We start from the raw sequence: 15,700 nt of genomic DNA, 5'->3' as shown, positions 1-15,700 counted from the left end.
ACGGTGGAGGTAAAAGCCTACATCCTGCTTCATTGATATTGATGATGATGACCACGGTTACAAAAGTGCTCTATCTCGAGAGCTATTGTCTAAACCTAACTTGTCCAACTCGTGGAACTTGTGAATCTTATCCCTTTTGGGGAGCCCTGCCCCTCCTTATATATGTTGGAGGGGCGGGTTACATGTAGAGTCCTATCAGGATTAGGACTAGTCTATCTCTAATACAAACCGGATACAAGTCCAGGTCTTAACTCCTTGTAAGATAATGTTCCTCATGCCTTTCCTCTTAAACCGGCCCACCATTAACATAAATCGGCATGCTGGGCCTTGGGCCTTGTCATCCGTCCGGAACACGCGCCGGGTCACCAATGAGTCTTCAGGCTCGTGAATCGTCATACCAGTGAACCGCCAGACACGTAGACCGCCAAACATGTAAATCGCCAATCACGTAAACCGCCAATCCTCTGGCGATTTACCAATGAAACGCCTAGTCCGGCCGGGTTATACTTCCGGCCGGTTTATGCCACGGGGTATATCCCCGACAATTACGCTGAGGTGTTCCAGGCGGCGTGAGTTGTGAAACTATTCCATATTTTCTTAAGTGTGTACCAAATTCGTGACTCAAGTATTCTCCCCCACGATCTGATCGCAAGAACTTGATTTTCTTGTCACGTTGATTCTCAACCTCACTCTGAAATTCCTTGAACTTTTCAAAGGTCTCAGACTTGTGTTTCATTAAGTAGACATACCCATATCTACTCAAGTCATCAGTGAGGGTGAGAACATAACGATAGCCACCGCGAGCCTCAACACTCATTGGACCGCACACATCAGTATGTATGATTTACAATAAGTTGGTTTCTCGCTCCATTGTTCCTGAGAACGGAGTCTTGGTCATTTTACCCATGAGGCATGGTTCGCACGTGTCAAATGATTCGTAATCAAGAGACTCTAAAAGTCCATCTACATGGAGCTTCTTCATGCGTTTGACACCTATGTGACCAAGGCGGCAGTGCCACAAGTATGTGGGACTATCATTATCAACCTTACATCTTTTGGTATTCACACTATGAATATGTGTAACATTACGCTCGAGATTCATTAAGAAAAAACCATTCACCATCGGAGCATGGCCATAAAATATATCTCTCATATAACTAGAACAACCATTATTCTCGGATTTAAATGAGTAGCCATCTCGAATTAAACGAGATCCTAATACAATGTTCATGCTCAAAGCTGGCACTAAATAACAATTATTGAGGTTTAAAACTAATCCCGTAGGTAAATGTAGAGGCAGCGTGCCGACGGCGATCACATCGACCTTGGAACCATTCCCGACGCGCATCGTCACCTCGTCCTTCGCCAGTCTCTGCTTATTCCGCAGCTCCTGCTTTGAGTTACAAATGTGAGCAACCGCACCGGTATCAAATACCCAGGAGCTACTACGAGTACTGGTAAGGTACACATCAATTACATGTATATCACATATGCCTTTAGTGTTGTCGGCCTTCTTGTCCGCTAAGTATTTGGGGTAGTTCCGCTTCCAGTGACCACTTCCCTTGCAATAAAAACACTCAGTCTCGGGCTTGGGTCCATTCTTTGGCTTCTTCCCGGCAGCTTGCTTACCGGGCGCGGCAACTCCCTTGCCGTCCTTCTTGAAATTCTTTTTACCCTTGCCTTTCTTGAACTTAGTGGTTTTATTCACCATCAACACTTGATGTTCCTTTTTGATTTCCACCTCCGCTGATTTCAGCATTGAATATACCTCAGGAATGGTCTTTTCCATCCCCTGCATATTGAAATTCATCACAAAGCTCTTATAGCTCGGTGGAAGCGACAGAAGAATTCTGTCAATGACCGCGTCATCCGGGAGATTAACTCCCAGCCGAGTCAAGCGGTTATGTAACCCAGACATTGTGAGTATGTGCTCACTGACAGAACTATTTTCCTCCATCTTACAGCTGAAGAACTTGTCGGAGACTTCATATCTCTCGACCCGGGCATGAGCTTGAAAAACCATTTTCAGCTCTTCGAACATCTCATATGCTCCGTGTCTCTCAAATCGCTTTTGGAGCCCCGGTTCTAAGTTGTAAAGTATGCCACAATGAACGAGGGAGTAATCATCAACAGGTGACTGCCAATCGTTCATAATGTCTTGGTTCTCTGGGACAGGTGCGTCACCTAGTGGTGCTTGTAGGACATAATCTTTCTTGGCAGCTATGAGGATGATCCTCAGGTTCCGGACCCAGTCCGTATAGTTGTTGTCATCGTCTTTCAGCTTGGTTTTCTCTAGGAACGCGTTGAAGTTGAGGACAACGTGGGCCATTTGATCTACAAGACATATTGTAAAGATTTTAGACTAAGTTCATGATAATTAAGTTCATCTAATCAAATTATTCAATGAACTCCCACTCAGATAGACATCCCTCCAGTCATCTAAGTGAAACATGATCTGAGTTAACTAGGCCGTGTCCGATCATCACGTGAGACGGACTAGTCAACATCGGTGAACATCTTCATGTTGATCGTATCTTCTATACGACTCATGCTCGACCTTTCGGTCTTCTGTGTTCCGAGGCCATGTCTGTACATGCTAGGCTCGTCAAGTCAACCTAAGTGTATTGCGTGTGTAAATTTGGCTTACACCCGTTGTATTCGAACGTTAGAATCTATCACACCCGATCATCACGTGGTGCTTTGAAACAACGAACCTTCGCAACGGTGCACAGTTAGGGGGAACACTTTCTTGAAATTATTACGGGGGATCATCTTATTTAAGATACCGTCGTTCTAAGCAAATAAGATGCAAAACGTGATAAACATCACATGCAATCAAATAGTGACATGATATGGCCAATATCATTTGCTCCTTTTGATCTCCATCTTCGGGGCTCCATGATCATCGTTGTCACCGGCATGACACCATGATCTCCATCATCGTGTCTTCTTGAAGTTGTCACGTCATCTATTACTTCTACTACTATGGCTAATGCTTTAGCAATAAAGTAAAGTAATTACATGACGTTTATGTTGACACGCATGTCATGAATAAATAAAGACAACTCCTATGGCTCCTGCCGGTTGTCATACTCATCGACATGCAAGTCGTGATCCCTATTACAAGAACATGATCATCTCATACATCACATATATCATTCATCACAACTTTTGGCCATATCACATCACAAAGCACTTGCTGCAAAAACAAGTTAGACGTCCTCTAATTGTTGTTGCAAGTTTTTACGTGGCTGCTATAGGTTTCTAGCAAGAACGTTTCTTACCTACGCCAAAACCACAACGTGAATTGCCAATTTCTATTTACCCTTCATAAGGACCCTGTTCATCGAATCCGATCCAACTAAAGTGGGAGAGACAGACACCCGCTAGCCACCTTATGCAACTAGTGCATGTCAATCGGTGGAACCAATCTCACGTAAGCGTACGTGTAAGGTCGGTCCGGGCCGCTTCATCCCACGATGCCGCTGAATCAAGATAAGACTAGTAACGGCAAGATAATTGACAATATCGACGCCCACAACTACTTTGTGTTCTACTCGTGCATAGTAACTACGCATAGACCTAGCTCATGATGCCACTGTTGGGGAACGTAGCAGAATTTTAAAATTTTCTACGCATCACCAAGACCAATCTATGGAGTCATCTAGCAACGAGGGAGAGAGGAGTGCATCTACATACCTTTGTAGATCGCGAGCGGAAGCGTTCAAGAGAACGGGGTTGATGGAGTCGTACTCGTCGTGATCCAAATCACCGAAGATCCTAGTGCCGAACGGACGGCACCTCCGTGTTCAACACACGTTCGGAGCGAGGACGTCTCCCGCTCCTTGATCCAGCAAGGAGGAGGGAGAGGTTGAGGAATAGGGCTCCAACAGCAGCACGACGGGGTGGTGGTGGTGAAGCTGCAGTACTCCGGCAGGGCTGCGCCAAGCTCTTATGGAGGAGGAGAGGTGTTGGGGAGGGGAGGGGCTGCGCCTTGGATGTTGTGTGCAGCCCTCCCCTTGCCCCTCTATTTATAGGGGAAGGAGGAAGGGGGCCGGCCCCCTCTAGATGAGATCTAGAGGGGGGGCGGCGGCCAAGGGGAGGGGGCTTGCCCCCCAAGCAAGGGGGGTGCCCCCTTTAGGGTTTCCCCCCAACCCTAGGCGCATGGGCCCAAGGGGGGGATGCGGCCAGCCCATTAGGCCCTCTGAGAGAGGTGGCCCCTCCCGGTGGACCCCCGGAACCCCTCCGGTGGCCCCGGTACAATACCGATATGCCCCCGAACCTTTTTGGTGACCGTATGACAACTTCCTACATATAAATCTTCACCTCCGGACCATTCCGGAACTCCTCGTGACGTCCGGGATCTCATCCGGGACTCCGAACAACATTCGGTAATCACATACAAGTCTTCCTAACAACCCTAGCGTCACCGAACCTTAAGTGTGTAGACCCTACGGATTTAGGAGACATGACCGAGACGACTCTCCGGTCAATAACCAACAGCGGGATCTGGATACCCATGTTGGCTCCCACATGCTCCTCGATAATCTCATCGGATGAACCACGATGTCGAGGATTCAATCAATCCGTATACAATTCCCTTTGTCAATCGGTACGTTACTTGCCCGAGACTCGATCGTCGGTATCCCAATACCTCGTTCAATCTCATTACCGGCAAGTCACTTTACTCGTACCGTAATGCATGATCCCGTGATCAACCACTTGGTCACATTGAGCTCATTATGATGATGCATTACCGAGTGGGCCCAGAAATACCTCTTCGTCATACGGAGTGACAAATCCCAGTCTCGATTCATGCCAACCCAACAGACACTTTCGGAGATACCTGTAATGTACCTTTATAGTCACCCAGTTACGTTGTGAAGTTTGGCACACCCAAGGCACTCCTACGGTATCCGGGAGTTGCACAATCTCATGGTCTAAGGAAATGATACTTGACATTCAGAAAAGCTACAGCAAACGAACTACACGATCTTTGAGCTAAGCTTAGGATTGGGTCTTGTCCATCACATCATTCTCCTAATGATGTAATCCCGTTATCAATGACATCTAATGTCCATAGTCAGGAAACCATGACTATCCTTTGATCAACGAGCTAGTCAACTAGAGGCTCACTAGGGACGTGTTGTGGTCTATGTATTCACACATGTATTACGATTTCCGGATAACACAATTATAGCATGAACACTAGACAATTATCATGAACAAAGAAATATAATAATAACCATTTTATTATTGCCTCTAGGGCATATTTCCAATAGTAAGTGCCTCCGTCCTACAAACGGCGAGGGATCGAGCCACAAGCAGAGCAGTCGCGGCAAGCGTTGTTACAAGAGGTAGATGATTTGATGATTGTTTCTCCTAGTTTATTATGCACGCTATTGTTTATTGAGGTGGACAAATGTTAAGTGTAGCCAGTTATGTAATTGGATGTTTAATTTGGTTATGCAATCATGTTGTTATAAGTATATATCTTATTGTTCTATAGACAGAGCATAGATGGTGTTCGGACAGAGCAAATCACATTGCATACGATTAAACAAAGAAACACGCCGGTGATGATTTGAACAATCACAGACAATTGTTTACCATCAAGTGTTTGTCCACAACACACACGGCTTATTAGCAGAAACTAGACGCCAACCCGTGCATTCGCACGGGCTAATTATTTACATTACAATGATATATGTGACCTTCCATTAAAGGATCGAAATTATGGTGCCCGTAAACCATGTAGATAGAAACTCTTTTATGTGAGAATGTAGTGCTCTGTCAACTATTCCGCTGCCTGTTACCAACTACATATTACCAAGACAATAGGGTGATGAATCGATTAAAGCAATATAACTTATTTTCTGTATTTTCATGAATTATCATGTGATTTTGCACATATTACATTGAATTGGAAGGAAAATTTCAATAGTGGATGCCCATACACACTTAAGATAAAAAAGTAGATGTTAATTAGAAACTCGAAGTTAAAGTGTATTGTAGTGCTAAAAGAGAACTACTTAATCATCGAGAAGAAGACTATGCTGCAAGATTATCCTGCAACAATGCACCCATAAGCCTTCCTTTTGTATCTTTTTCCTTGATTTTGTCAACATTAAGACTCCATCAAGAAATTGATAATTATTATACAACCTGAGAATGCATGTGCACACGGTAGATCGAGTTAAAAAATCATTATCTATGACAAATCAACCCATATTATAGCTGTCTAGCAGTCCTTCACCATTCCCATGAAGCTAATCATGTAAGAAGAAACATAATTGCAATGAATGGGGGGGGGGGGGGTACTTGATATGCAAAACAACCCAAGCCAGCAAGGCTATACGATACAAAGGTGCGTAGACATTAATGATTGGAGATCCAAATAATAGGAACAAAATGTGCAAACATCCAAGGACACCACTCAATGAGAGAAAGAAGAAACAAATATTACATTGTTTTCGATATCATATTTGTCCATCCATTACTTAATTGACCTCACCTAAAAATAGAAAGAATGGAGATGCCATAAATAATCAACTGTTTTCCTCAAATTGAGCCAAGTATGCTACTTAAAATATTTCCAGAATGACAAATTCATGACTTCCCAACTATGCTTTTGATGATTTGAAAAAAATAAATTGTTACTAAATGCACCATAAACTTGAGAGCATACAAAGTGTATATACCAAGGATCTCTTCATAATTATCACTGTAAAAGAAAGATATTGGTGATGGAATATTATCAGAATTAATCAGGACATACGCTCCTCCCTTCCATTAATCTATAAGGTATTAGATCATATAACATGATTCTTTCAATTATATGGAAATGATAATAGATGCAAGCATGGCCATATATTCTGCTTAAATAAAGAAATAGATACTGAACTTTATCTGCTCATCATGTGTGGCTAGTAAAGTCTGCACATGAATGTATAGCATAGATGTCAAAAAAAAGTCTGCACATGAATGTATAGCATAGATATCAATTACAACAACATACAGTTTAGGATCATGGAATCAGTCAGTATGTACATTGTTTATGGAAGTTTCTTGGTGATACTAAACAGATCTTAAGTACCTAGCAGCTCTTACTAAAAGAGTTCCAGCACTGTACATAATACGTAAAATTTACAAAAATCAACTCGCATATGTTCTTTATTACTTAGTACATCAATTTAGCAAAGGGATGGCACTAAGATAACCCGGTGGAATAAGTATGAGAAAGAACTACCAAGAGCTTAACTTGGGCATTATTTCCGATCTTCCCTGTGGCTTTGAATAGATACTATACTAAGGTGCGGCCTTCTCGACCTTCTGAACACTCCATGTATGCAAAGAGCACTATCAAAAGAAATTCCATTAAAACTTGCATAATTTATGCTTCTAAGACGCACATATTGTTATTGGATTAGTGCATGAGAATAAAATTGAAAGAACAGATTGAAGTTGATAAAACCATATATTTTACTTGTAAGAAACGTATACAGGTAGATTTAACAAACCAAGAAATTAACTCAACGAAATGACTTATCCACTTTCCAACAAAATTAAAAGAGATGCCTGATTTCCACATCTTTAGTGAACTGAACCCCCAAATAAATTGAAAATTTTAGCACGCCCAAATCTTACCCACGGCAGTATCTAGACAGGTCTGAAACTAATGAATGCATGTCATGAAACTGTACATGCTCATTATAGACTAATTCTCATACTGCAGGAAGCGCAACATAAAAATCTCCAAGAACGAAAACCTTCTCCATTATTGCTCCTTGCATACTTCATTTGATGGACTGCTCCAAGCGTTGGCTGGCCATGGCAATGAAGGTGTGCTAACTTCCTATGCTGTTATATATATATATATATATATATATATATATATATATATATATATATATATATATATATATATATATATAGCAAGGTGATATTCTTGGTTTCGTCCCGCGGTGATTTTATTTTCTATTTAAGATATTTGTTTTCTTGAGGGGTATTTAAGATATATGTGAGGTGGTACTAATTTGGGGACATATGACACATGCACGCACGTCCGTCGAGCACAGCCTGTGTTGTGTCGTTGTGGCCCATCTTATATCTCAGTTGTAGCCCGTTTAAAACACACACACCGGTGGGCTGACTGCAGTCCAGGAAAATAGAAGGAAAAAAATTTGCTCTCCAGAATCGAACTAGCGATCTCCAATGTAATAATGTACACGGCCATGTGAGATAACGAGGGAAGGTTAAACTAAACGGAATTAAAGGAGGACGATGAAGGTTCTAGCACACGGACGTTATTAAAGGAGTTAGGAAGGCAAGGCTCCGGGCCTCCGGCGCATGGCGTCCTTGAATTAAGCAGATTCATCCATATTTAAAAAAATAGGAAGGTTGACTCACGATGTGGGCAAATTAAATGGATTCATCCCTAATAAAAGAGAATTACAGGAGATTAGGAAGAAGGGCGCACGACGTGGCCAAATTCAATGGATTCATCCGTAGAATAATGAAAAAAATGTACATTGATGCATGATGATGCCTTAATTGGTTTCTAATTACTAAGCAGGATTTTGCTTGGTCTTCAACGGCAGGCTTAAAAGCATAGCCGGGAACTGCTTTCTTTCCTCACTAGAGGCTAAAATAGGCCTCCAACAATTCATATGGTAATGACAGAAAATATTGTCCGCATGCAGAAATTGCTACAAGTTAAGTGGTGCTAATTTGCGGCAGCACTAGCGACTCTAAAACCAAAAGCAATACGGGAAGAGCGGTTGAGGATTTGTGCCGCGGTCCCTCGGATGTGATTTTATTTCTGGCATTCGATTTTCAAACTTTTATATCTTTTAAATGAAAAGTTTAAATTAAGTTTTGTTTCTGAATTCGTATTTCTCGTGACGAGGGATTTCAAATAAGATCCATCTTAAATATGTTTGGATGGATTTTAAAATTAAATGTTAAGTTTAGCACGCAAACAATAAAATCACAATTTTCGCGCCTATGACCGACAGAAAAAAAAAGTCTTAAAATTTTATCTATAATTTTGGAAAAAGCGAATGAGAAAATAGCAAGTTTCAAATAAAAAAATCAAGTATCAACGACCGAAACTTCAAATTTAATGTTTCCTCGTGCGTGATCCAACTACTTCACAAATCGCGTGGCAGTCGAGACAAAAGTTCAGCAAATCCAAAAACACTGTTGGCCACACATAGGGCTCAGGGTCCTACTGTGCAATGGGATTCTACTATTGCAGTGAGTTGTTTTGATTCTTGAATAAATCGTTCTGATATTATTGTACTGCGCTGGTGGACATTTTCATGAACTAGCGGTTTCTTTGTATGAAGCACGTGGCGTTATATTTGCATATACAGTTCTCACTAAATTTGATTATAGGTCAATTTTCTCCCCCGTTGCAACGCACGGGCATTTGTCCTAGTAGGTCTAAACAATGAGTAAATCATGTCTAATATACATCAGACTGTGATTGAGGAACAGTGAGGGAGGAACTATGGCGTGTGTAACTACCTTATGAAAAGAGTATGTGATAGAAGATTAAGATGATTAGAACAGACCTCCAAGAAGGTTAGAATAATGGTGGAGTCGTCATCCTTGAGTAGGCTGCAGATCTCACAAAATGTATTGCCCTCTGAACATTGACAAATGAACTAAAACACCAAGGAGATCATGGAAGAAGATTTTCTACAGAGGTATAAGCATCCATAGTGCGAACAGTGGCGGACGATGGACAGATTTTAAGTCAAATATGTGTTTCACAAGTCATAGCACCAAAAGAGTACTAAGAATTGAAGATCTGTAATTGATAGAAATTTAGAGTGCACTATAAGACATTCATAAATTCAGAAAAACAAATCTGTACCTGCCCCCAGCCCCTTTGTCTCTCCAGCCTTTCCTGTCCATCTTCTTGATGGCTGCGCCCGAGCCAGCCACCAGTCCTACAGCCCACGACCTGATCCTCTTTGTTTCCCCTTCTTCCTCCTAGGTCTCTTAGTGATGAACAAAAACAACCATCCTACCTTGTCCTACGGGGTCAGCCGTCCAGTGCACGAAGCTCATCGAAGAAAATATCTCCTAACTTGATTCAAATTTGAACTACTCTAACAACAGTAAGAAACAAAATAAAATAGGTTAGTTTATCTGTCCTATGGTAAGTTTTGCGGCAGTGGACTTGGACTGAAGTCTGAAGCCATTGCTGAGAGTATGGAGAAATCTAACGCTATGCAATTGAAGTGAAATCCGTGGAGGGGACAGATAGGACGACATGGACCACAAAAAGAGAAGATTGCGCCTAGAAGGAGATTGGGAACAGAGATAATGGAGAAAGAAGAAAGAGGAGGCCGTGCTAACCCATGACATCGTTGATGGCTGTAAGAAGAGAGATTTGAGAGCCAGGGAGATGGCTGGGTGAGCAGTAGATGAAGGAGGTGGCGATGGCCTGCACGTTAGCGATTGTGCGAGAGGTGGAGAGGAGGATTGTGCGGGAGGTGGAGAGGAGGCGTGAGCGGTTCTTTGATTGTAGATAGGGATCCGGCTTGCCTGCTCCCTCCCTGTGCTCCCATCCGTGCTCCCACTTCATCCTACGGCTGTCTTTTTTCCTTTTTTCTTTCTAATCTAATCATCTCCCTTCCTGATTTTAAGGGGGTGGGGCCGGGCCTTATTTTGTTCCAATTAAATCAAGCCACGTAGACGGGAGCACGGATGGGCACACGACGGGGGAGCACGCAAGTCTCGCCCGATAGATTGACCTAGAAATATTGGGCAGATCCAAACCGTAATTATTGGGGCCCACAAGATAAACGGCTCCTAATTACTGATTAACATGGTAATTCCTTGGGAGTCTGTAATTAGTATAAGTAAGTATAAGTATATAGATCGTGTGTGTTATTATCGGTCTTACCACACAATTCTCCATCTGGGCAATTGTTTGTGTTATTTTGACTCATTGTAGATAGTTCAGTCGAGTGACCTATATGCCGTCTGTCGCACACATCTCGATTTGGGTAACCGTTTGTGTTATTTTGGCTCATTGCAAACAGTTCATCTGAGTGACATGTATGCCGTCTATCGCACACATCTTGATCTGGTTAATCATTTGTGTTCTGCTGTATCATCTCAAACAGATCGTATGGATCGAATGTATTGCCACGTATCGCACACACAACTCTTATCTGAATCATGCTCGATGGAGCAGCCATCACACACAGTTCATTTTATTGGAGACATTTTTATAACCATACCGTTTGCGATTCATGCATCGTACACAGTTTGGTCGAATGGTCTCCTATACATGTGTCGTCTTAGGACCTTCCTGCATTAGTGTGAGTTCTTCCTCTGGAAAGCCCCTGGCTGATCATCTCTAAAAGGGGGGTAGCACTACTCCCCGGTGCGGTAGCTATACATCGATAAGAGCAACACAGGATGAGAGACATCTCTTAGAGGGGTTTTCCTTCATCCGCACACGTTTGAACAAGTCATCAAAGCTCAGTGCAATAACAGTATCAACTCACGTGATCATTGAGATTTATACAATAAATACATTTGAACCATGCAATAGAGAAAATAACATTTAGGCATTTATATATATATATATATATATATATATATATATATATATATATATATAAACCATAGTACAATATATGCCTATTTCATGCATGGGCATGCATCACGCTATATATTGGAAGTGTTAAAAGAGATAAAACATACACTTCTTTATAATATGCATGCAATATTAAAGAGGTGAGTATGTGGTTGTATCTATGGATCAGCCGGGGGAAGGGGGGTAATCCATGAGCCACCTGAGATGAAGCTTTTGCAGGTAAAGGGCTTGGCCTGAGCCTCAGTTAGGGATAGGGCCCATCCAGCCTTCTTCGATGCATCTAACCCAGGCCCATAGCATTTGAACTCACCATAGTAGATCCCACTGGTGTGTGATGAAGCAAGCAAACAAAATGTGTTACTTTGATCAATCCTATATATGAACTAAAGCCACATGGATTAGTGATGTTAATAAGTACCTCTTAGGAACTTTCATATTCCCCTTTTCCCATATGATGAGAACAATTTCGCTGTCCATCTCAGTGGAGGAGTACACAACCTGCGAGAAGTTCCCCGATGCCCTTCCTAAGAATACTGGTTTCCCCTCACCCTTAATGGTACAATTCTTGAAGGAGAAACCACTCTCACTGTTGATACGGCTCTCGCTAGCCCACCCCTCTTGTGCCACTTCCATGTTGGTGATATCCTTGTTAGTAGAGATGATACTACAGTCTTCATACAAAGATCGTGCGGACCCAAAGATGAAGTCGACACTTCCCTTGATTGTAGAGGCCTTGAAGTAGTGAAGCCCCTGATGGTCATACAAGGCTCCCTGGCCGCCCTCGATCGTGCAGTTATAGAAAATTGCCTTTGTGCCCGTCACATGCAATGCAGTGGCTTGCACTTGTTTGTCGCCCGCCTTGGCAGGAAGTGCATCATTCTTGATGATAATACCATAGGCAATGAAATAGTCAGACTCTATGGTAACAGTGCTACTACCACGGGAGGTGAGGACCTTGCCATCCTTTCCCTTGGTCATGGCAGTATCATTCCAGACGATAACAGCAGGGTTGGAGGGATCGGACTTTAGCGTGATGAAAGGCTTACCTTTCCCAGTGAACACCTTCTCACGGAACACTGTTCCGTGCTTTAGGTTAAACATATGTCGTCTAGTGTTGTCATTGGGGACGTTGGAAATGCACTCACTGATGCTCTTCTACATGCCATCTTCACCGCCAAAGATAGTGTATGGATCAACGCCATTACCAATCCTTGAGGCTTCTGCTGTAGAGAGCTTGGCGTCAAGTGTCGATGTGGCTACGCTAGTCTTACTCTCTTGCAATGTCACCCATTGATCAAAACCATCTTGTCGTGACAGCACTGGAAACAACGCAAGCATGAGCAACCCCATGAACAACGAGAGATTCTTCATCCCCATGATTGATGCAATATGCAAGGTGTGCTTTCTTCTCTTTGTGGCTAACGATTTATTGAGTTGGGGTATATATAGTTCACATTGGCAGGTAATGAAAGGACGAGCAAAGAACAAGCAGAGAGAGTGGTCTTGAATCAATTCTCCTCCCGAAGTAGGTGCATGACCCTCAGTTTTATGGATGGTCTGCATTGCCTTTACCAGATCATTGACTAGATGACACATGTATTTCTTTCTCCTTTTATTCCATCAACCGAGATACATATTTACAATGTAAAATTCATGCATCCCTTCGTGTTGCATGACAAACAATCGGTTACATGGGACATTCTCGGGGACAAGGATATCTTATGCACGTACGTGCCATTATTTTTTCAAGAACATGAAAGAGCATTGCATGTATTTTCCATTAAGAAGAGGGTTCAGCATGCATGCATTCATGCATGGTGTTTGGTGTGTGCTAGCCGGTCTCCGTGATTTCAGAAAAACCATAAACTTGCTGGTTCATTCATGTAATGTAATGTACGTGTGTGTAGGACTCAAGTACGGGCTAAAAGTGTGCTGCGGCACCGATGGGCATGGGTCGTACAACTACAACAACGGGAACATTCATGGTTGTTTGGGGCCTTTCGTGTTACTCATCAGAAAAGAAAAACTGTGCATCAGTGTCACATATATAGAGGTATGTTTTGTGGAGGAGAGACCATGTCTCCAGAGCTTCCCTGAAGATGCATTCATGAGCTATGATGGTGTCGTGCAGCGCCTCTAGTTAGGAATGCAATGCGCCTTTTTTTGTTCCCTCGCTCTCCATTGATATTGGATGGGATTCATCGATCGAAATCATGGTGGGAACTTTATTTGCTCGCATCAGGAGTGTGAGAGATGAATGCACTCTAGCTGATGCTAGCTACTCGATCCTGTTGTCAACTGACCTCATGGATTCATCAGCCACCTACAACAACAATTTAATTTTAATCGAGACAAAAAATATTGTTTGTTCTAACAAAAATAATCTTAGTACAGTACTACGGGGAGGTGAAGTTCCAGGAACTGCCTGCTGGCAACTACATCACTTTTTCAGCCTTGAAGATTCACCAGTACACCGCCATCGAATTTCTACAAAGAAACCCGAGCGTCCTACTCTTTTGATTGACTGTAGGAGTAGTGTACATAATTTGCAGTGGGCCTCCGGGGTCCAGAGCAAACTGCACATCAATTGCATGGAGTCGGCTTCACTCAACTCCGGCCTCAAAACCTCAGTTCAGGGGTGGCTCAACTAAATAAATTCAGCTCTGATCCAATTTATTCTTCCTTTTCCATGCTAGATAGTACTATGAAGTATGAACATGTACTGTTTCTATATTTGGTTTTCAGCTACCAAGTCTCTAATTAAACTTGAGTTCTGATCCCTTTTCTTCCCCCTTTTTCATGCTACCCCAGCTGCACTAACACAACCAGGCAAAAAGCAAGATAAATTCGGTAGAATATTCACCACGTCTAGATGCACCTATCATTTCTAATCAGTAGCAGTTGCACACTTAGCTGATAAATATGAGCAGACTACTATGGCGTACTCCCTCCGTTCGGAATTACTTATCACAAAAATGGATGTATCTACAAGTAAAATACATCTAGATACATTCATTTTTTGGACGAGTAATTCCGAACGGAGGGAGTAGCAGGTAAGGAATTGGATTGACTAAGTCATGTCCTACAGAAAAATGCAAGTTAACTGGAGATGTTCCGCTTCACAAAAAAAAACTGGAGATGTTACGGCATTCAAACATGCTAATGGCCAAGCAAAATATTCAGATATACTGGAAACATCTGTAGTTATACGCCTATACCTTAATGGCACACTTTACTGTAGTAAGCTGTTTACATGCAAAAGTATTAAAAGTTGATATACCCAGACCATCCTAATTCATGCATGTCTGTGCCTTCCAAGTGATGTGCCCAACATGCTTCTGCTAGAGAATGGCTATGGGGAGTAGGCATGACCCATATATATCCCTTTGACTAAAGTTGGGCAATTTGAGGTATGGCTGCTGGTTGTGCAAAAAAAAATCTGTCTAGCAATTGTATTAATTCTACTGGGAAACATGCCCATGCATTGTATTATATCTCATAACTCATATACATGTTGCGTAGATGAGACTGTGCGTGTGGCAGCCCTGTCACCTCGTACTCGTAGTATACCTACCCACTTCCGTCACTGCACTTGACGGCCATATCTTCCGTGGATGTGATTTTGTCCAATAGACAAACACCGAACATCTCAAGATAATCCAAGTTTCTCTTTATCCTCTTGATGAATGAAGTTTGGCCCCAAACCTTGCCAAAAATTCTTACATATTTTTCCCAAGCTCCACTAAAATCTCATGATTTTGGACACTTCTAAACTATACCTCTAGTTTAAATCCATTGATTTAAGTTCAAGTGAATTAGAATTCAACTTCATCCAAAATTGCTGGAAGCACCTCCGTGGGTTTGGAAATATTCCAGTAAACTCTGTCAACAAGTTCCACCTTTTTCGAGAAGTCCTACCCATTGCCTTTGTTCTTATAAAAAAATAGAATTTTTTCTTCTCAATTTCTGCAATTGTGAAAAGGCAAGAGGAAAAAAGAAAAAGAGAAGCCCAACAGCAGCCAGCCGACCCAAGGCCCAAAGCTCGTCCTGGCTTAAAACCCTAGCCCTACTCTCGTT

At 42.3% G+C, this 15,700-nt stretch overlaps 1 pseudogene across 1 annotated transcript; it reads right to left on the bottom strand.

The window, feature by feature from the left end:
- Positions 1–11,744: 11,744 nt before the first annotated feature.
- Positions 11,745–13,033, bottom strand: LOC125553410 (pectinesterase QRT1-like; annotated as a pseudogene). Its single transcript, XR_015601957.1, has 2 exons — positions 12,042–13,033; positions 11,745–11,947 (listed from the first exon to the last, which is right to left on the bottom strand). The product of XR_015601957.1 is annotated as a pectinesterase QRT1-like (transcript).
- Between the last annotated feature and the right edge of the window lie 2,667 nt (positions 13,034–15,700).

The sequence above is a fragment of the Triticum urartu genome, chromosome 4A (assembly GCF_056163025.1).
Source record: "Triticum urartu cultivar PI428250 chromosome 4A, HENAU_Tu73, whole genome shotgun sequence".
Lineage (NCBI taxonomy): Eukaryota > Viridiplantae > Streptophyta > Magnoliopsida > Poales > Poaceae > Triticum > Triticum urartu.
Note: the sequence above shows the minus strand (reverse complement) of the source record. Positions and strands in the feature narration are given on the sequence as shown.